The sequence below is a fragment of the Athene noctua genome, chromosome Z, assembly GCF_965140245.1.
Source record: "Athene noctua chromosome Z, bAthNoc1.hap1.1, whole genome shotgun sequence".
In the NCBI taxonomy this organism is placed as follows: Eukaryota; Metazoa; Chordata; class Aves; order Strigiformes; family Strigidae; genus Athene; species Athene noctua.
Genome location: NC_134077.1, coordinates 26,588,089 through 26,608,955, shown reverse-complemented (window position 1 = coordinate 26,608,955; position 20,867 = coordinate 26,588,089). Strand labels below are relative to the sequence as shown.

The 20,867-nt window shown below is 36.9% G+C and overlaps 1 protein-coding gene across 3 annotated transcripts in view; it reads right to left on the bottom strand.

Moving 5' to 3' along the window:
* The window catches only part of LHFPL2 (LHFPL tetraspan subfamily member 2), a 121,387-nt gene that overhangs the window by 56,452 nt on the left and 44,068 nt on the right, over window positions 1–20,867 (bottom strand). For all 3 annotated transcript variants that reach the window (XM_074933030.1, XM_074933031.1, XM_074933032.1), the window contains exon 2: window positions 3,128–3,180. The gene's annotated coding sequence lies outside the window, so the exon portion shown is untranslated. The remainder of the gene's footprint in view (window positions 1–3,127; window positions 3,181–20,867) is intronic.

Genomic DNA, 20,867 nt, shown 5'->3' with positions numbered 1-20,867 from the left:
CTTATTAGTACATCTGGAGAGAAACTATATTATTTACATATTTTATAATGAAGGGAAAGTTATAATTTCAGTTTTCTTTCAAAATATTAGATCTGCACAGAGCTAATCTTATTAACTGTGCAATTTTACCATCACCACTGCATTTAACCCTCTACACTGGTGTATCACCTACTGCTGCTGACAGTTGCTCAGGCCTTTGTTTAAGTTAGCTTCAAGTTCTTAATGCATGTGCTAGTGTTTCTGTTAAATTGCTAAGCTTATAGGGCTCCCCTCTTAAAGGGTCCTAGGCACATTACTATAAAACAGGTCATATTATCTGGAATGCTACCCAAGAAGCAATTTTAAATTAATAAGTAGTATCTTTAATTCTTAACTAGTAGCTTCTTAAAGAGCATCAAACTTGAAAGAATATCATTGTTAGATAAATCAATATAAACTGCCTACAATGTACCAACACCAGACAGAATACCATGCAGCACACAGTTCTCAGCCCCAGCTGTCAGCCCTAGTAAGTGCTGTGAAAGTTTGGTATGTTATCTCACTATAATATATAATATGATCAAGGTTCCAGTTTAGCAAAAGCTGGTTCTTCAGTTTTTTCCCTGTTCAACAAAACTCTTAAACACTTCCTTAGTTTCCAAACGAATAGTGTTTTAACTGTATTTCAACAGCCCTTACACATATCTTCTGATTCTCTGGTGAATCAGGGCCTTGTTTCAGAGCATCCCACCAGAACAGCTACCATATTAATCATAAAGTAACAACTATCAACACTCTGTAAAGAAGGAAATTATTTCCATTTGAAGTCATGCAATTAAATGTCAGTAAAACTCCAGAAGTTGCTTCACATGAATTCTTGTTTATAAAACTACTTTTAAACACACTTGAGTCACCAACAAGCAGCAGTCATAAGCAAGTTTTAGAGTTACTTTTAAAAACACTGAGTATATTTTCTTTAAATCTCCCTTAAGTGATAGGTATGTTTAGCTCAACAGGGTAGTTTTTATTTTTAGAATGTTTGGGACAAGTGACTTCTGAACACCAGGTATATGGCATATCATATCCTACATGTGAAGAGGCACTGATCAGAACTGTCCACTGTACATTGGTAAAGAAACTTCAGAACAGTTTCAGCTTTTTGTGAGATCATGTAATACATGCAGTGGAGTGGTACCTGTTGGGTTAACACATCTGTTTCAACATAGTGGCACATTTGTGTGTTGTGGAACAGGTAACTTACACAGAGCATGAATAAATGTGTCACACTGGAACACAGGTAAATTAAGCCACCCACATAAATCCATATACATGTAGGTATCTCACCAAGGACAAGACTGGCTGATGAGGTTTGACGTTGTTTGGATTCCTGCTTGCAAAGATCTTCACGATCCTGAAATTCAATGTGGCTTCTATTAAGTCTACACTTCAGGGTAAGGGCAAAATATGAATTTTTCTATTCAAACCTGAATGTTGTTTAAGTCTTTCTGATATCCACTGTGACCAAAAATATGCTACATAACTGCATTCAAAGTGGACAAGGACCTGTAACATTTATTCTAGAATACTAAATGAACTAATAAATACAAAAAACCAAACCATTTATTTTTGAGGACTCTTGAACGCCGTGGCAAACACAGAAGTAGGAAAGAGAAAGTTTCATTCTTACCAAGGAGGAGGAATAAGATGGATAGAAAGTGCACTGGAACTATCAATTTGTTCCACTTGTGCACTGATGACACCAGGAATTCAGCAGTTTAGTGCTGAGAATTGTCAGGGGGTGGATGATGGTGGCATGGGGGTAGATAAATAGTAGGCATAAAGAAACTATCCAAAATTAATTGACAAATTCACTTAAAACTCAATTATTTGTTTTCCCTGGTAAAATACAATCAGAAATAGAAAGAAAATATTAAATATAGAACTACATGAACATAAATGTTCTAAACTGATAAATTAGTTCCAAGTTTTAACTAAACAGTATTTCTAGAAATTAAGAACTACATAAACATAATTTTCAGAGGTCATTAAAGTAAAAAAGAAGACAAAAACAAGGCAAGACTTTCTCACTGTATTTTATTTGGTTCTTGGTCACAAAAGTCAACAGTATACATGACCAAATGCATGGGTGCTAAACACTTACATTTGCTAACAGCACTGAAATCAAACAAGATCCCATAAATACAAAATATTTTGCGTAAACTGGCTCTGCTATGGAAACCAGAGAAATAGAAATATTACATTATTCCAAGTAACAATCTCTTGGCAAGAAAAAGTATTTTTAAAAGTTTTATTATTATTATTACTACTACTATAACTAAGTACAATCAACAGTTGGTGAGTTTATCTGCATTTGTAAGTCTGTCTTTGCCAGCCTACACCTACAGACAGGGAAGTGCAAATAATAAATTTCTGAGCGGATTACTAAACAAAACTCATTTTAAAAAGTATTTGAATTTTTTCAAGTTCTTCCTTAGATCCTTCCTGCACTCTTCTCTAATTGCAACAGGTACATAATTGGCACATAGGATGCAAGGAATCGGCAATAAGCAGAGTGTAGGGGATCAACAGAATGATCTGTCTTTACAAAGGGCAGCACAGTTTGCAGAGGTGGAGTTAAGAATCACAGACATAAGCTTGTGTGTTTAAAGAAAGAAAAAATTCAGCTTGCATTAACTTATTAACTTACCTTAGGTTTCCATGTATTCTAGAATGATACCTGATCTAATAATCGCTTAATGTATACACTGGCATGATTCTGAGAAGTCTGGATTCAGGCATCATTAATTTAATGCAGTGGGTTACAGTGTATGCTAGTGTTTCAACAAGTATAGATCAAACTATTGTACATGAAATACTTTAGGTTCAGTATTTTCTAAGTCAAGGTGGTGGTGTGGAGGAGGTTTCACTTATCAAAAGCAGTCACTTAGACTATCTCCTCTTCTTCGCCTTAAAATCTCTGCTTAAAAAAGTCTGATGAATGCTCTGAACAGGAACTTGGTGCTCGGAAATAAATATTCAAATAGCATAACCTACTGCGCATCTTCCATCCCACAAACAGCAGTCAAACTTCAGAGTCAGACACCATATGAAAGCAGCAGATAATATAATCTGAATATCATTTACTCACCACTGTTCCAAGTCCTCAGGGCTTGGTCAACCACTTCAGACGCCTGGCAATACCTAGAAAAATAATTGATGCAAAATGTAAGAAAGATACAGAGCCAAAAATATTAAAGCAGTATTTATGATTAGTGTTAGTGGCTGGAATGGTACAATTCCACTTGTAAGAGATTATATGCATGAAAGTAACATTTCACTACCAAGACACTTCTGCTTTGCTAGAAATGCAGCATTGTAGACATGACTCCAACCACTAAGGAGCTAAGAAAAATAAGCACATGTGAAGGAGTAATACATAAAGAGCTAAGCATGAACAAAATTGCTTCTTCATCTCTTCCTCTGTTTTACTAATAAAGTATGCCAAGATTTGAAAATACATTTAAAACTATTTGTATATTCTATTCCAATTTATAACATATTTTAAAATCAGGTATGACTTAGGAAGAACTCCAAAAGTTCCTAAACCACTGGAATAAAAATCTACACTGCACAGCATGCTCACTCCACAAGTTTATGAAACACACCTCCAAATCCCTTCTGCCAACCCCACCCACGTATTTCATGGAATTCAACAAGGACAAATATGAAGTCCTGTACCCTTGGACAGGCTGGGCACTGACTACACAGGGCATAGCTGTCTGAAATGGAGCTGCAGGTCTGGGCAGACAGTGGATTAAACATGAACCAGCAGTTATTCCTGGAAACAAGGAAAGTCAAGAATATCCTGGGGTATATCTACAGGCTAATCTCCTGGTAATAGTGATTATTTGCCTTTAGCCAGCACTGCAGGAATACACATCTGGAATTCCACATCCAGTTTTGCATTCCCAGTACCAAAAAGTAATAAAATAAGGTGATAAAGGTAAGATAGTTCAGCATCACTGAATCAACCTTACAGGTTTTCCCACAATAATAACCAATTCTGCACTTTTATACATACATCAGGACAGGATACATGAAGAACCTCCCCTTATATAAAAGAACAATGTGAGTCAGTAGGTCAGTAGACTCTTAGCAAAGAGAGATGATTTGGCCTTACTGAAGATAGTTTAACAACAGAAAAATTGGTGTAGAACTCTTTAAAGCGTGCTACCAAGGACAGAGGAAGATGTACTGTGAGCACTGTGAGTCAAACGTGGCTTAAAATGGCCTCTGAATTCCTGGCACATAGAATATTCCTCCAAAAAAAGCCAAAGTAGCAGTGATTACTCCAACTTTTCTGCCTCAAAAGCAGTTAACACAGCAATGAAAATATAGCAGTGTCAGCAGAGACAGAGACTACTTTTCATGAAGAAGAAAGACCAAACTATTTTCTTTTATACTCAAGCACCCCAAAATGCACAATCAATTTTAAGTATGTGAAAAAGATGGATTGCTTGGACAATTAGAATTAAGTGGTGCTTTTAAGGAAAATTTCCTTGCATGGAGCCTGAGTTTCTTAAAAAAGAGAAATGGTACAGGAAGGGTAAGACAGGATCAGCCCATCAAGGAGACTGTAGAAGACCTTCTCTTACAGATCCATCCACCTGCCAAAGGGACAGCATTGATCATCTTCAGTCACACACAAGAAATAAAAAAACCACCAAAACCAAAACCAACAACACTACAAAAACAAACCAAAGGAGGAAAGCAAGTATTATATTAAAAAGAAAGGCTCTTTTTCACCACCATATTTGTGACAAAGCTAATAAGAAACTCCACATGCCTTCCACTGCCCCACCACTACCCAGGCAGTGTGCACTTTCCTTACGCCGTAGATGGCCAAAATGAAAGCCAATTCCTCCCAAACAAATCGGAATGAGAAAAATACATCTATACTCTCACTCTTTCTCTCAGGAGCTCTTTCTTACAAACTTTGCAATAGCTCAGATGAAATTTTACAACAGTTAGGAAAAACACATAAAACCCATTTCTTCCATTCTACTCAACTAGCTGTAAATTTGGCTGCATCAGAAGGACACCCTCCCACCCACCCCACCCCCCACCCCCCCCCCGCTATTGCCACACCCCTCAAAAAAAAAAAAAAAAAAAAAAAAGAAAGAAGAAAACATTACATTCTTCATTATTTGCAAGGGAGAAATGTTTGAGTATAATTCAGGGACAAAAAGTCTCTATACCAAGCAGAGCCACTGATTTAAAGCTTTTTATTTGCAGCCTGCAGGAGAAGCAAATAGGCTGGACACTGCTATGACAACACAGTTGGTTTGGTAACATCACCATGTCACAGACCCTGACTCTGTACACAACAGGAATTGAGTATACTTAGGCTCCTCAACCAAAAAAAAAAAAAAAATTAAAAAACACAGGTATATCTGCTGTATCTTAAAACATCTTTTCCAAGTAGTTTTTTCTTCAGATGTACTACTGTGCAATACTTCTATGTATTATATAAAGCAAGTATCCAAATCAAAGAAATAATTAATTACTTCAGGAAGGTTTGCATGACCAGTTATGTCACTATGAATAGAAACAATGCGTTCAATTCGTTCTTTGTCTTTTGCTGTCATTGCAGAACAGTATAAAACAAAAAAAACACCCATACTATTTCATAGGTGTCATTAAGGCTACTTTCAGAAATAAGAGCAAAACAACAAGGGGAAAGTATTTTATTTTAGGGCTAACAGGTTAAAAAGAAACTTCTAAATGAATTACAGTGCTAAACACCATGGGAAACTAAAAGCTCAGATATACCATAGATTTTTTTAACATTTCTTCTCAGGCTAATTATTCTCTGTTTCACACGACCCTACAAAAGAAAAAACTTACAGCTTTGCTCTTTGTATTATTTACCTAATTTTTCAACCTATAAAATCATGCATGCTACATGCCTGTATGTATAACTTAAAGCAAACTCAAAAGAACATACCATATAAAGCAACACAATTTGCAAGCTATTTCAATGAGAACAAAAAGATTCTCGCTTTTTTACACTACAAAAAAATATTTCACCCAAATGCACCTGCCCTGAAGTTTACACCTAATAAAAAGCCAGATGTACTTCTAATACACTGCTGATCCCTGCTTTTAATGCCTGTTTTCCCACTGCACCACCTTAACCAAGAAAGCGGTACAGCATAGTTTTACACATCATTAAAATGTTTAAACCAAATATTACGGGTTTATAATCCTAGCAATTCCCACAAAACTAAACAGAATAAATACAGAAGCACTAAGAGACCTGCACTGTAAATGAAAGATCCCTCTTAGCCTGTTACCTAATACAATAAGCACCTGAGTGATAAGTAAGTCAAATTACCATATTTCTTTAACAAGTCAGTCATTACTAACTGAAGCAAGAAATATGCAAATTTATTTTTAGTAAAGTTATTCTCTAAAATGAGTTTTGTTTTCTAGGATTTATTTTACCTAACTATAAAACATTATTTGAAGTGAGCAATATAGAACATCAGCCAGGAGCCTCATCCCATTCACTGAAATCAGTGGGAGCTCTTATCTTTAGTGTTGCCCATGCGGATAAAAGGACAAAACTTGTTTACATTAAAGGCAGCATAAAAGCACTGAATTTCACTTTACAACATGCTTCTTGAGTCACATCTCTGTGTCATAGGGACAGTAAAGCAAAAACACAAGTCACTCTCCCATGGTAGCACCAGGAGTTTACATCATAGCAGAGTTTTGGTCTTTCTCATTACAGCCCATCACTTCTGCCAGTTCAAGGCAGCGAAACCCAGCAGCTTTACAGCAGTATCTCTGGGAAGAACATCAACAGTCACTTAAAATGTTCCCTGGCTCCATTTTGGACATAAAGCTGCTCTAGGTGGCTGCAGCTTGGCCACCACCGAGAGGAACCTGGCAAAAAGTGTCTCAGAAAGAAGCTTCACCCTGGGGCCAGCACTGCTCAGCTGCCTGCTGTCTGCACGCAGATGGTGAAACGGGTCCCACAGTCAGCCCAGCGGTCATCAGGCAAAGGCAGGCTCCACTGTCAACCCCACAGCAGCTGGGACTGGAACAGGCCCACTGACAACACAGCTCCAACAAGGATTGGTGGCCCCATGCTGGGCTGAGACTCCCAGGCCCCCAGGCAGGATCCAGGGCAGGACCAAAGGGAGGCTGAGGCCGGTTAGTGCCCCGGGGGCCCTGACGCTGGGTTGCTAATTAAATACTCTAACCAGTAGCATGCTCCTCAGCCGTGAGCTAGAATCACTTGGCAAGCTCAGGCTGCTCTTCCTCCATGTCAGCTGGCTTAATAACTAACTTCTGATGAGTATTATTAGTATCTGAATTATTGCCCCCAGATTACCACACACTGTGACCTGCACAATACTAAATTTACAAATAAAGCTGTCTTCTGGCAGAAGTGGAACAGAATGACTCCAGAGGAGACAGCTCAGTTATCTCTTCCTGAAGGCCTGGAGATGGCAACTGTGAAGTTTTGTTAAGACGTAGGCAATTAACGCACTCTTACTTAATCAGTGGACAGTCTGAGCCTGTTGCAGAAGGCTGCAGAGCTATCCCATTGTGAAAATCTGGAAGAAAAAAGAGACGTTATCGCACACACTCACAGAGTCTTTCAACCAGCAGTTGTGGGGTTGCTTTGTTTTCAATCCAACACCTCCTTCTCAGGCCAAAGTTATAGTCAGAGTATCTCCCTAGTGACACAAACTGTGACTATCACAAATCAAGGAAACAATCATTAAAATGTCCAAATTGCCTTATAAAATCCCTACGTTTTCCAGTTCTCCTGCACCATGATTATATTAGGAACCTGTTTGTGGTTTCAACTGAAATAAAAAAATGCCTTAAGCACAATCCTCCCCCCCACCAATGAAAAGCAGACTTGTTTTAACATTCAACTTCCTTTACATTTAAGACAAAGTATCTAGCAAAGCAACCAAACACAGATTAAGACACAAACAAGTTGTCAGGAGTCCTCAAAATACCATTGCAAACTCCTCTGTAATGTCAGGAAAACAGCACTGTTTATTTTAAGCATATATTCCATATTGGACTAATTTCCATGCTTTCCTCACAGCTTTAATCTTCATAGATTCAATTAAAAAATACACATAAAAACCAGCTTATCAAATTAAACTCTCACAGGTACTACATGTGACCTTCCACTAGTGAAAAGGTGCTTTTTAATCATGAAACACTTCAGTGATTCATGTAATGATTATGCTAAGTGACAAAGTCTAGATCTTAGGCCATTCAATTTGACCTCAAAGCAAAGTTCCTTCTACTGAAAATAGACTGTCTGAATGCTATTCAACCAGTAGGCCTATCATGCACTCAAGACCTTGATTCAAAGCTAAAAATAGTGCTTAGAGCACATCAAATTGTTTACTCTTAGCTCTTCTCCAGCTCATGTCTCAAAACCAATTTTCAGTCCTGTAAAAAAACAAAACCAAAACCCAACATAAAGAAAAATTAAATAAAGATGAGACCCTGAGCATCATTCTATGTGTCTTTCTCAAGTGTTTCAGTAAAATCATGTTATGGAAATAAAAAACGCCTTACTCAAGTCTTATCTGCCCAGTTTTCCTGCTCTGGAGAACATCTCAGAGTTTCTACAGACCTCTCAAAGTCTTAAGTCATCTCCATCCAGCCTGCTTTTCCAAAGGGAGATTTACAATCCCACAAAGAGGCACTCCTTTGATGCTAACCCAAGGAAGGCAAAATGAGCTAGCTACTGCCTGGTAAGAGTTAAAAATTATACTCAGTTTGCAGATGGAAGAATTAGCTAGCCCCAGGGATGGTGGGCATTGAACAGCAACTAAGAAATATGTTAACTCTGGTTTTGTTTACCACAAAGAAGCTTTCCTTTGCCTTTTTAATTTTTGTCATTTTAAGCTTTCTCTGAAGCCAATTTGCTTAAACATTGCTAGAGAAACAATCTTCTCAGAAAATGTCCTGGTAATACAAGAAATGAAATGTCTGGGTTTAGCTTTTCCTGAAAGCCAGTAATACCCTCTTTGAAGACTGTCACTACACATACTTTGTAAGAAGTTCTAATTAATCTTTAAGTTCCTCTAAAAATTCTTTAAAATAGTCTTTAAAATACATTTCTCAATAAAACTGATACAACTTCCCTAGAATTCTATTCTTTTCACTATCTGAAAGAAGATTGTGATCGTTTCCATATGTAGACGTACACACAAAGAGGAGAAACACATCTAAAAAGGTCTCCAGATTCAGAGGGCAAAGACAGATGTCAGTTTCTGCTTTTCTTTCCCCTTTCAAGATTATTACAAGTTAATTCTTTAAAAAGATATACTGATTGTTAGTTTTACCATTTCCTATACAAAGGTACTTGCAAGGCTGAACTCGAGTGTCATAGGCCAATTTCAGACTTAAATAATGGGCTTGCCGAATAATCCATGAAGGATTCAATTCAAACAGAAATGGCTAGGGGTTTGGGCAGGGCGGAGAAGGCTACCTGACCTTTTTTTTTTTTTTTTTTTACCCCTCTTTCCCAGCTAAGGGTAAAACTGACCACTGTCTTCAGTGGTCCCTTCCAACCTGTACAGTTCTAACTACAAATAACTGAATATAAATTTTAGTCAGATGTGTTTCCCTTGAATATGCATTGTTGGGCTTCCTGCTTGCTTATCTTCTACCACTGATTAAGCTTTACATTCCCAAAGGTAGGTATTCAGTTTCCAAGAAAGTTTATGCCAATTGTAAGATCACCCCTAAAATTCTTTAGTGAAACCGAGAACATGAACATGAGAAGGTGTTTACCTGTCCCCAACTTTTAAGTTTGATGCATAAACTTTTTTAATACTTTGATGTCTTCTGCTTTAACTTTTATCAACAACTGTGGAAGTGATGGAAAATTCCATGCTTTTCTCATGTCTCCTTCTGAGAAAGTGAGATTTTATAACTTTTACTAAAAGCATGGTACTTCTTCATTAAAGAATTATTTTTTAAATTAAAGCAATAATTAGGAAAAAAATACATATTTCTGACAGTTCAGGTGCATTCTCCGCCAGATTCACAGAGAGTCAAAGTTTACTGGTAGACTGAATTCCTAGAGAATGGTCATTTAACATGCATGTATCATTTTGCGATGATGAAGACCTTCAGAAGCATCTCATAACTGATCTTGAGCCTGTTGGGCAACACACCTCTAACAAGATATTGGGGTGATGAATATCTGTATAAGAACATAACAAAAAAGTTATCACCAGCACAGAAAACATTATTACCAGTTGCTGAAGTCTCCAATGAGGTCTTACTTTGAACACTACAAAGAATTCTTATTATCGTAAATGAGGAGCAGAGGAAGACATCCAAGCTGGATTAGGAACCCAGAAGGAATACTGTACTGATCAAGGAAGAGAGCTAAGAAAAAATATGAGATTTTGCCTTTTTTAGCCTAAAATGGTGACAAAAATGAAGTATAATTGTTTCCCACAGTTGCTGTAGGCAGCCAAGCAGCAAAGAGAAAGAAGATAGATTTAAATTAAATGCCAACATTGCAGCAGGAACAAAATAACTGTGAACATACTTAAGATGCAGTTTAAGAGATTATTTCTAAACCATCTGAAAAAGCAAGATTCTGCAACAGCCTTTCAACAATAAATGCAGAGGCAAGAAACCTTCCTAGTTTTATATCAGAAGCTGATGACACAATGACAGGAATTGCATAAAACTTGATGGCCTGCAATAAAAAGGGAACAAACTCCTTTACAAGGGCCTTGTCATCCAAAGATTGTACATAGAGTACATTAGCATAGCTTCCAATCTCCTCTGAGAAAGTATGTATTTAATAGCTTAAAGCCACCTCAAACCCCACTGTTAAAACCAAGATACACATTCTAAGTCCATTTAAAATACTCTCAAAGTATTAAACATCAAAAATGCAGTTTCTCATTTAGGCTTTACCAGCCCCCCACAAAACTACTGGCTGTATCCCATGCTTTTGATTATTAAAGGCAGCAGACAACTGCATTTATTAAAAGTCTCGGTCACGCACAAGATACCCATCCACTACATTCACAAAGTCATGTTTAAAGAACATGAAATATTTTTATGTCATTCTAGACAAATGCTAAAAAGTAAGACACAGGGTTATGAAGATGTTTATTTTGAATGTTATTATCTGGTTTTTTTTCTTCTGCAAAGTATATAAACAAAGAAAAATCCATGAAAGTTATTTTGAAACAAACCACTAAAAACTAAGGTCAAGCAGACCTGATCAAAAACAAAGAAAAGGAAGAAACTGGTCACTTCACAGAGCGCAAGCAAAACAGCCTCAGGAAATCCATATGAAATTTTTTTTTTTTTTTTTTTTAAAGAATACATAAACTCTGGTATAACATTCACACATCTCTCCAGCAGTCAAGCTAAGAGACAACTCTCTGGAACATAACAAACATTTCTGAAATTTCGTTCTCTCCATTTCTCAAAACACTGTATTTTTCTATTTTATTAGCAACAAACGTTTTAATCAGCATTGGACATTTGCTTGATACCAGAATAAACAGTGATAAATGTGCAAGGTGAGAAGTTAAGGAACAGCCAGCAAGGCAGTGAGATGGAAGACTCCCATTCCCTGGAAGACAGAAAAATGCATCACTAACCTCCTCATGCCCCACTTCAAGTTTGGGAGGGGGTGTGTGTGTGTGTGACTTATTTTTCAGAGAAAAAACTATCTGCAGCTGAGTTCACAGCCCTCTTAATCCTTCAATATAAAGTGATAAGGCTAATCTTAAAACTTCCAAGGAGGTTTGAAAGCTTCCAAGGAACCACTATAAACCCTGAAACAAAACATAGTCTTGTTTGTTTAATCAAGTTTGTCAAAATTTAAGAAGCAACAAAGTTGTCAGGTTCTTCCTTCCCCCTTCATTTTTTTTGCAGGTTCAGGAAGGCAAATTATTTCCAGGCTACATTGGATCAAATAATTGAAAATAATCTTACACATATAAGCTACATATTTTAACAACAGCTTCAATCCTGCAACAACTGAAAATGCAGATTCCTACTGGTAGGCACTATTTTTCAGTCTATACATATATGACAGAGGCCACCACAACGGAAACAATTATCAATAGCCCTGCTTCTACGAGCTTTCTTATCATCTATGAAGAAATTAATTCCCAGAACAATTTAAAAATTCCTTAAGTCTTAGTGACTGTCCAGTGCACTGATTCAAAATCATAATTCTGTAAAGTTTGAAGCTGTAAATTCCAGAGTCCTTAAATACTAACCCTTTTCTACCCCAAAATACTAACCTTTTCTACCCCAAAACTAGCTTTCTGAAGTAGTTGTATGCACTTTTAAAAGTGATTTTTCCAATGAAGACTGAGCTTTAGAACACAACATGAGTAAGTTTTCTGACACAGTTGCTTTCTTATGGTATTCCAGCAATTGACCATTGACTTGAAATATCTTACAGGCAGAGCTGGCTGGTTTAAATCACTGCTTTTGAAAGACACAGATGATAAGCTACTATTTTACTCCCCAATATCATTACAGCATCAAAAGATCTCTCAAAATAAAAGAAGAAAATTACACATATATACACAATCCTGCTTTCATATTCATACATATAATATATCCCAGCTCCATTCAGGTGGTCCCCTGAGGTTTTGGCTCTCCAGAAAGAGTTAAATATCTGAAACAGACCCTTTTCTTGTATTGGTACTGTTTTCAAAGGACTGTTCAGAGAATGAAGCCTAAGAAAAATGCAAATTCTCCACTCCATGCTTGACTAACAAAGCATCCAATCAGTTCCCACTGAACTCTAGTTCATTTCGTGTCCACATGTAAGTGATTAAGAGTACATTGTTTGAAACATAATTCCACATCTGTTCTTCTGTGGGACTTGGAAAACAGATGAATTTTTCCGACAATTGTTTGCAGAGTGGGTAATCACACGCATGTGTAATAGTATCCCAAAGTGCAAGGGAAAAAACCACCATGAGTCTATGAAGCTTTTTTACTGAATGTTTCTGTTTCTTTTCTAAGATAAAAAAATAAGATGCTGTCAGATGGAAATCATTAATAAATGCTTGAGAAGTCATCCACATAACTAAAAAGGCAAAGCAAAATCCAGCTTTTCTTCCTAAAGGTCATAATTTCATGTCCCAGTAGTTTATCCAGAGACCCAAAATCCATTTTATGACCTGACAGGTAACTTTTTAAAATTATGCAGAAGTGGCAAAATCCCACAGCACTACAACACAGAAAATACACTGTTTCATCATGGAGATCTGCCGTCATGAGAGAACGTTCCAGACTATTACAGTATGAGAGACAGTATCTTTTGAATGGATCACACATTTAAATGATAACAATGTACTTTATTTTGATCTCTACAAAATGCTGATAAGCACAGAAAGGAAGAATAGATAACAACTCTTCACTGTATTTGCTAATGCAAGTGCTGACAGCATCAAAGCAATCAGGGAATTTAAGGTTCAAGAAAGCACTTTTTCCACACAAGACACACATGCTGAGAAAATCTGCCAGTTTGCTGTGGATGCTAAATTCCACATTTGCTCAAGAAATAATGGGACAAGTTAATGAAGAAAGGATCCACTGAGAGCCATTAAACACAACTGCCTCCTTTGACCCAGTAAGTCCTCAAGATGCAGAGCAGTGGAGACTATGAAACCATCAGTGTGAATTTGCTCCGGACTTCAGACCACTGGCTATTATCAGATACTAGGTTAAATGAACATCTGGTTAACTATTTTATTTATGGCCTTATGATATTACATTGGACTTTTATCTGACCTATACATGTAACAAACACAAATGTGATATTATCTACAGTGATTGAAAAAGAAATTCATGGAGAGGGCTCAGGGTAGATGGCTTTTTAAAAAAATTTTATTTTACTTAATTGTGAGCTTAAAGCAACAATTAGTCATCTGCAAGGATGCATCAAAGTAAGGCCAAAATATCAGTTCAATCACATCGAACTGATGACTCAGTCAAAGAAACCAGACACTGCTGCCAACTCCTACAGTGTTACTGTGAACTTCCTAATAGCTGGTGTTTTATTAAAACTGTGAGTGCCAGAAATAGGCAATTACCTCACATTTTAAGAGGTGTTTTCAAAATGTTTTCCACAGACATTTGGGCTAGAAACATGGACAACAAGAAGCCCAACAAGGAAAAAAAAAAAAAGCAAAACCCAAAAAACCCACATACCAAACCAAACCACTTCATTTGTACAATAAGAAGCGTGGTTATTTTCAGTTCTGTTCCCCCAATCCCCCCACCCCGGTACTGGCAACAGTGGAAACTAGGTTAAACCTGGGTAATCCCATACATGGCCAGTGCTGAAACACTGTGTCACCCTGGAGAAAACAGAGGAAGAACGTGAATGAGAACCAGAGAGACTTCCTAGAGTCAAAACAGAGAAAAGGTACAGAGGAAATCAAGTTCAAATAACAGAATGCTTATAATTTATGTCAAAAGAAGCTGTACAGAAAAGGAAAGAAAAATGCCTTTAACAGCAAAGGACACTGATGGGTTCCAAAAGTATTCTGCTCAGCAAATTGCTATCTGACATTACTTAATTAGGACTTCCCTTTAAAATGCATAGGATAACCAATTCCTTAAGCCAGAACACACAAAGAGGACCTGCTGCATATGATAATTATGTATTTTCAATTTCATGAGCTAACTTAAATTTATCACAAAGGTAAGACTTAAAATGCAGAGCATGAGATCAGGCAGCATTGTGCTTTGGAAGAAGTGTCTGTACCAAATCTGAATTAAAGCCACTGAAACATTAAAAGGATAAGCAATATTGCTTGGATAAAAATTAAAATACAACAAATACCCTTACTTATATATAAAAAGTAGGCATGTTATGCAGATGTGATTACCATACCCCGCAACAAACTGTAAACAAGAAAAACTTTGTATTTTGTTCTTTCATTTTAAATGATGTTGTGTAAAGAATCACTGAAGGCTCCATGTGAGTAAGGAAAGATTAGACAAGTCATTAATCGTCTGCAGAGAAAAATCAGGTGAACAAACAAAATTCCCTCCTGCACATCCAACCCTGCTAATGCCAGGACCACACCAAAGCTGAGTATCCACGCTGCTGAGTTATGTACCAGTCCCACGTGAGTCTGCTTACTCCAAATGTTGAGAAACGTCCCAAAGAAGAGTCTTTCATTTTCTTCCATGTGCTATGGGCACTGGAAGAGAGGTAATTCTCCATTTTTAGCTTGAGTACCCTCTGCCAATACCACTTCCTAAAATACTACAGCATGCATATGCACGTATATACGTATTTTAAAAAAAAAGTGCAACACGCTCATATTTAAACCACAAAGACTACAAACATATATACGTTAACAAGACTCCTATAGGCTTTTTTCCTGTTAGTATGGCCAAAAGGCTAAATGAAATTCAATACACATAGGAGTCCCACAGGTCTCTTCCACTTTGTCCTTCTGTAATTGTACTAAAAGCTTGGCTAGAGTCTCTCTCTCAAGGCATCTGGACTTGACACTTCTCCTGTTTATCCAGCTAAAGAAATGTCCCCTGCTTCTTCCCTGCCAATACCATGAAGAATTTAATGTATCAGCAGGGACTTGAAGCTTGAAACTCAATCCAGTATTTCCATAAAATATTTCACGGACTTGCACTGACTTTTCTTTGACTTAAAGAGCAAAGGGTTTCCGTACAAGCCATTACGGGCTAGATTAACCCACTCATGTTTCCAGCAGTGGGGAAGGGAGGAAGAGCACCATAACATGCAGCCACCAAATTGATTTTAACATACTGGAGACAGAAAAGAAATCCTTATTAGAGTCCCTTCATACCTTCTTAAAATATCACAGCAACTATTTAATGCCTCCTATGAAATAAGGAGGGATGAACACCAAGAAACAGACAGCAAATTAAGGAAATAAAATGGGAATCAAGAAAAAAGAAGAGATTGGTTTTTACTTTACAGGAGGTAGGACAGTGGCTTGGAACTTAATTGTACTCTATACCAATACACTGTGTAACAAGAAAAAAAAAAATCAGAGGAGGATTTGGATCAAAGAAGCACTCATGTGCAGAGCTGATCAAAACTGATCCCCCTTTTCATAACTAAACAAGTACTTAACACAGAAGGAAATCCTATTCTATCACTTATACTAAGTGTCAACAACACTTCCATTTGTATTATACCACCCAGTAAAGTAAGCATCAGCAAGGCTAGTTAGAATTCTAAATTTGTCTTTTTGAGAATGGACTATTTTTTGCTTGCTACTACTCTGACTTCCAAATATTGTTTGCTTGTGCAAAATGGCATCTTCAGTTTCTCTGAAATTTGACTTGTCCTCCATTAAAACATCAGTCAAGCATCCAAGTGTGCAAAACATTAATTTTATTTAAACTAAAAAGCCCCATCCCAGTCTTTCTGAAACAGATCAAAAATTTATACTGGGTTTTCTTCCAGTTATATAACTGTTCAAAGTGAGAGAAAAAGATAGCTCTTGAAGATGAAAAGAAGCAATAGAAGAATAAAACCCAGGAAAATTAAAGGCATTTCTTTTACTTCTCTAATGCTTTTTTTAGCCACCAGAAATCAGACAGAGCTGCTATTATTCTATATAGAGTGTTAAATAATATCAATTTACATAATCCTTTTAATTCCCAGGGCACCCACTGCCAAGATCCTAAAATCTGTTTTAATCTTACAAATTCTGAACCAAGGTCAAAACCAGAGAGTTGGGATTTACAAACTTCAGTCTTCAGTTCTTCAGAAATATCTGACGTAAGCAAGAAACGTTATAGAGAGTAATTCAGAAGCAAAGCAGAAAATAAACTCATACAACAAAACCCTTGGTTTACAAATAATCATGCATTGAGGAGAGACATCAGAAACGTGACCTCCACATAACAGGAAGACACTTTCCACTATCAGCAACAAAAATGATGTATATTCACAAGTCACAGGCAGGACAAATTATTTCACAATCACCAAATGCCCAGCAAGGATAACAATACACTAGAATAAACACTACAATTTCTGCAACTTTGTCCAGTTTCCTGGAAACAAAGTTAATGAAGCAAAGGCCATTCAGAACTGTGCATCCAGGTACAGTGTTCCAGTTCTACACATGGCAAGCCTAGAGGAAAGGTTTAAAAAATTCAGTCAATTGACAGTATCTGTCCTTTCTTTGTCATCTGAATACTGTATATTCTTTTTAAAAATATTTCACATGCTAACAGTGATTTTAGGGAGAGTATACTCGTAAGTACATCGATGAAAGATTCCTAATGATTAACTCAAAATTCAACTGAACTAATATTAAATTCTGGTAATTCCTGAGTGTATATTCCAGGCACTTGTAACATTCCTCTCAGATATTAAGGTGAATTAATACCCTTTATAACAGGTTACATGTCATAGTGCACATATAGTTATCTGTAAAGCACATTCTAAAAGCCTGTATGTCTGTAACAAGAGGTTGTGGTTTGGTTTGGATTTTTTTTTTCATATTCCTACAGCCTAAACAGTTCCCTTTTAATGGAAGACAAACAGGTTTTGATTACAGCATATATCACTATTAAGCTTGGCTCTCAAACCTTTGTGCCTCACATAATGGCTTCTTGCAGAGTCAATCAAAAGCATCTTGCACCCAAAATAAATACTTTTTTAAATAATTGGAAACAAAGATCAATTAACTAAATGCCACTTCATTTTCTATAATCATCAACATTATTTTCTTCCCAAATAATACATATTTTTTCCATAATCACATGACAACCAAGCTCCAAAATTATTTATATGTGGTTTTAAAAGCCTAGTAAGGGAAGCTTCTTCCTGGTTGGTTGGTTGCCTCAGTCATTCCTTTTGAAAACATTAAGAATTACATGGATGAGCAAACAGGAGGCTGTGAGGCCAAGGACTTAAGTTTCACATAGCCTTTAGTCATACTTGATAATTACTTTCATGTTTTAATGAGTAATATTAAGATGCATATCACATTTGGCTTGTTAAAATGTGTTGTCTACCATTATCAGCTAGGAAGAATGAAATTCCAATGCAACTGCTGCTATCGAACAGGGAAAACAAATCTCTTTCTGCACCTTCAAAATCAGAAGTTCTGTGGAGTTTTTGGAAAATTTACATTTATTTAAAACCAAAGTTGAATGTTAGGCTACAAAAAGTAGGTTCTTCATTAAAATAAGTATTTATGACTTTTAGGTTTATCATAGCATTGCAGTAAAAATTCTTAGTAGTGAATTTCTTTTAGTTCATTTAAAGCTTTAACTTATCTAATATTATTAACTACCTACCACTGAACAATTAAATGATGAACATTCAAGAACCCTACTACTCTGAGTCTGCCTTTTATTGTAAAATACCATTCCAGCAGCAGGGCCTTAATGGTTGAAAGGCAAAGTCCTGGTTATTGAGAACTTTTTATAGCTTTGTTTAATGCCTGCTCCCATTCAAAGAACCGAATGCCAAGACAAGAAACTGCTGAAGAGTGATAAAAATGAACAGCCCAGTGGGCACTGTCTGAAGATGAAATGAAGTGTATCCTCTGTAATCACAGAACACATTTAACCTGAAAGCTATTCTGAATCTTCACACTGGGACAGTGATCCAACAAGCTTGGATGGACAAGTCAAGGAGCTTCTCCATAGCAACGAACTGGATGGATGCAAAGCCAGGTAAAATCTAAGCTGCAGTACTAAAGAGCCTGTGGCCAAACAACTCCTCACCACCACACCAATATCTGGCCACAGAGAGCAATTAATTTTTTTCCTTTCAGCTTCATGAAAAAACTCTATTTCTTCAGGAATCTTGTTTTAGACTGCTAGGGATGCAACTCCCATTTTTCTGCCTATATAGAAGAGCAACCTCGTTTAGAACTTCTTTTAAAACATTAACTTTGGACTAATATTTTTTTGATTTGTAGCACCAATGATCTAAAGCAGAAATGTCCATTTAGACAATCCTTAAAAAAAACTAAATAAGAAAGAAAAGTACAGTAGAGGTGGGTGATAATGCTGTAATTACTCATAAAGAGGAACAACAATTCTTCTCTTTAATTCCCCATTTTGTGAACATCTGTATGAAACAAACTGAATTATTTTGTCTAGATTATAAAACAAAAGTCCTTATAAAACTCAGCACAAGATGGTAATTATGCTTAATACTTTCAGCAGAAAAACAAAACAACTTTGGGATTTGTGCAGGAAAGCTGTAAGGCCAACCATGAGGCCAAAATAAATTTTTAATATTCTTAGCAAACAAAGAAACAAAAAAGCTTTCATGGTAACCTCCTATTCTGTATTTATGCAGTGATGGAGAATGACTTTAAAGCCACCATTAACACATATAATAAACAGCAGGAACTGATATTTAAGGCTATTACCTAAGCGAAAGAAAACATGAAACTCCTTAGTGCTTTTGAATATAGTGGAATACAGGTCTCTTTCCTAATGAGGCTATGAGCAGCAAAGACATTTTCTTTCTTCCTCCTTAAAAGAGGAAGAAAGAAAAAAACAGCATATCTGTAGTTCCTCATAGTTTACATTACTTATTGTATTTATAGGCTGTGTAAATGACTACCACTTAAAGCAAAGCATTAATTCCTAAGGGAGATCGTGAAGGGCACACTTCCTTCATGTAAGTGTTTTGGGTAAGTAGTATGCTTACACTGCCCCAAAAAACTATTGAGTTCAATAATTCTACCCCCTTTCACAAAACAAATACATTCCTGTATTCAGTCAAAAGGGCATCTGTAAATTAAGAGTATTTTCCTGGTTCAACACAATGTTAATGTGTTTTCCATTTGTTTCCTGTTTGAATTTTAAAGAAGGTTTTTCTCTGATAAATGCGTATTTGTTATTTCTGAGTATTACCCCCAAAAAAAGTTAGAGTTATATTTGCCAGACACTCATCCATGTGAATGACAGCAGCTCTATTCACAGAGCTCCACACTATGAAAATCCATCTGGCTGAAATGTTCTAATATGCATGTAGTTCATTTTATGGGTTACACAGTCTAACCTCACACCTAGTATTTTCATTTTCTTTCTTTATGAATTCACAGACACACAAACTGTACCACAGCCACCAAAACCAATCACAACCAGTCACCACAGAGATTTCAAAAGTGTACTTTGCCCTAAGGAACTAGGACAGCAAAGTAAAACTGGTTTAAAAACAGAATACTTGTAAGTAATGCATACGAGGTTAAATTAGTGATACTAGGTCAGCTTCCAGGTATTTCCTGTCCCCCACCCACCCCAATACAAATACAAAACCCAAATGTTTAAATCAAGATGAGATCCACAGAGAAGTTTGCAACTGTTCACTATTTTAAGACCATAAGAACAGTCTCTGGAACAGAGATGAGATTTCCACACTCGTATCCTTGAGTGTTATGAGCTAAATAATGAGGTCAAGGCCAACCTCTCTTTCCCTACCATAAGAGGGCTGCATTCCCAGCTGTGCAGTGGGGTGCAGAGAGGGTGGCCCCATGCTGGTGACCCACTAGCTCCAGTCACTCTGGCCAGAAGAGGTGGGACAATTTGAACCACCTTGCAACAAGGACAGAAATGCACCTTCACAACCAAGTGCTCCAATGATTTGGTTACCACAGAAATGGGGAGCAGAACAGCATCTTAATACCCCAGTAATCCCTGGGTTTTTTTCCCCCACCCGGGGGGAAAGGAAAAAAAAAAAAAGAAAAAAAAAAAGAGTGCAGTCATTTAACTGCAGGAAAGGGCTCCAGCCCAGGCCTCCCTCCTGAGTGACAAAAGCGCGAAACCTTCACGGGGTGCAGGTTTATTCCCCTGAA